Source organism: Phodopus roborovskii, unplaced genomic scaffold (genome assembly GCF_943737965.1).
Source record: "Phodopus roborovskii unplaced genomic scaffold, PHOROB, whole genome shotgun sequence".
Taxonomy (NCBI): domain Eukaryota; kingdom Metazoa; phylum Chordata; class Mammalia; order Rodentia; family Cricetidae; genus Phodopus; species Phodopus roborovskii.
Genome location: NW_026125281.1, coordinates 37,716,354 through 37,719,315, shown reverse-complemented (window position 1 = coordinate 37,719,315; position 2,962 = coordinate 37,716,354).

Here is a 2,962-nt window from a genome sequence, read left to right as displayed (position 1 = left end):
CTGTTGTTAATATCTAGCTTTAATTGTGGTGGTCTGATAGGATGAAAGGTGTTATTTTAAATTTCTTGTATCTGTTGAGACTTGCTTGTGTCTGCATATGTGACCAATTTTGGAGAAAGTTCTAAGAGGTACAGAGAAAAGCATATATTTTGTGTCTTGGTGAAATATTCTATAAACTTATGTTAGGCCCACTTATTTTTATATATTTATTATTTTTCTTATTTTACATATTGATCCAAGTTCCCTCTCCCTTCCTCCCTCCTATGCCCCTGGACACCCTCTCCCACCCCCCCAATCCACAGGGAGGGTGATGCCCTCCAGGAGGGATCATCAAAATCTGTCAAGACATTTGGAGTAGGGACTAGGCCCTCCCTCCTCCCTCTAGGTTAAGGGAGTATCCCTCCATGGAGAACATGCTACCAAAGTCCTTTCGTGCACCAGGGATACATCCAGGTTCTACTGTCAGAGGTCCCTTAGACTGCCCAGGCCTTCTAACTGAGATCCATGTTCAGGGGGTCTGAGTAGGGCTGGTTTCCCAGCTATCAGTCTGGGGTCCATGAGCTCTCCCTTGTTCAAGTCTGTTGTCTGTGTGGTTTCTGTAACCTAGTCTTGACCCCTTTTCTTATTACTCCTCCCTCTCAGCAACTGGATCCTAGAAGTTCAGCTCAGTGTTTAGCTGTGAGTGTCTGTTTCTGTTTCCTTCAGCTAGTAGATGAGGGCTCTATGATGACATATAAGGTAGTTATCAGTCTCATTATCAGGCATTTAAAGTGCCTTCTCCACTGTTGCTCAGTTAGTTGGGATCATCCTTGTAGGTCTCTGGACATTTCTCTATGTTCAATTTTATCTTCAAACTCTGTTTTGCTCTTGTCTATTTGTCCCCTGACTCAATCTTCCTGGTCCCACATGTTCTCCTCTCCTCCCCTTCTCTTTCTCCTAATTCCGTCTCCACTCACTGCACATACACCCACACACACATGGCCAATATGCTCAGATCTTGTTCCTTTCCATTTCTGTGAGGGATCTTGCATGGATCTCTTAGAATCCTCCTTGTATCCCAGTTTCTCTGGCAGTGTGAATTATAGGTGGGTGATCCTTAGCTCTAAGTCTAAAATCCATATATGAGTACATACCATGATCCTCTTATTGTGACTGGGTTACCTCATTCAGGATGGTTTCTCCAAGTTCCATCCCTTTGCCAGCGAATTTCAAGATTCCCTTGTTTTTGTTTGTTTGTTTGTAGTATTCCATTGTGTAAATGTACCAAATCTTCTTTATCCATTCTTCAGTTGAAGGGCATCTAGGTTGCTTCCAGGTTCTTGCTATTACAAATAATGATGCTATGAACATAGTTGAACAGACGTCTTAGTTTCATGGATGTGGATCATTTGGGTATATGCCTAAGAGTGGAATTGCTGGTTCCCACGGTATACTGATTCCCATTTTCCTAAGGAACTGCCATACTGATCTACAAAATGGCTGTACAAGTTTACACTCCCACCAACAGTGGAGGAGTGTTCCCCTTTCTCCACATCCTCTCCAGCATAAGCTGTCATTGGTGTTTCTGATCTTAGCCATTCTGGCAGGAGTAAGATGATATATCAGAGTTGTTTTGATTTGCATTTCCCTGAAAGCTAAGGATGTTGAGCACTTTCTTAAGTGTCTTTCAGCAATATTCCATCCCTCTATTGAGAATTCTCTATTCAGTTCTTTACCCCACTTTTTAATAGGGTTATTTGGTGTTTTGTTGACCAGTTTCTTGAGTTCTTTATATATTTTGGAAATCAGCCCTCTGTCAGATGTGAGGTTAGTGAAGATCTTTTCCCAGTCTACCAGAAATTAGGTCCATTGATTTTATAACTTCATAACTTCAATTGGCTTCAGCACTTCTCTGTTTAGTTTTTGTCTGGATTAGCTCTCTATTCGCAAGAGTGTGTGGGGTATGGAAGTCACCCATATCAATGTGTGAGGTTGAATATGTGATTTAAGATGTAGCAGGTTGTTTGTTTGTTTGTTTTTTGTAAACATGGATGCCCTTGTGTTTGGGGCATTGCTGTTAAGAAGTGAAATGTCTCATGAGTAGGTCATGTTCTCCTTATCTCTTCTAATTAGTTTTGGTTTGAAGTCTATTTTGTCATATGGTAAAATGACTACTTCAGCTTTTTCTTACAGCTATTTTCTTGAAATATCTCTTTCCAATATTTCACCCTGATGTGATATCTATGCTTGATATTGAGGTGAGTTTCTTGGATGGAGCAGAAGGAGGATCCTGGTTTTGCATACATTCCAATCTGAAAATTTTTAAAAAGTAGTTTTCTATATGGCTTACTATATTTTAAAAATTACCTCCACTCTCTAAAGGAAAAATTTGTGTTCCTTCTCATTTGACTTTTGAGAAAGTTTGTTTAATGAGCACTATATTTGAAAGAACTTATAAAGCATGTTTACATAGGTGGAGCATGCCTTTAATCCCAGCACTCGGGAGGTAGAGGCAAGAAGATCTCTGTGAGTTCAAGGCCAGCTTAGTCTACAGACTTAGTTCCAGGCAGGCTTCAAAGCCACAGGGAAACCCTTTCTCAAATAAATAAATAAATCAAAACAACAAAAACAGAAAACAAAAAAGAGCAATGCAAAAGAAGCAGGCTAATGCCTCCTGTTACTGAGCAATCTTAGGGATACTAGGGGGAAGGAGAGATTCAAATTCTACAAGTTGTCCTCTGGCATCCATGAATACACAACCCCACACTCCCCCCTCACACACTCAGGTGAATAAAATTTTATAAAAAAACATACAAAACACTCTACCATTTGCAAGATGCATCCATTCCTACCACACAGAAGAAACTCAGTATTGTGTTCCTTGCACCAGTAATTATGAATCGCACTGTGTGACTGTATGTGAGCAACACACAGCTTTTCTTATGTAGAAATTATATTCCACTCTTTATTGTTTTGCTACTAG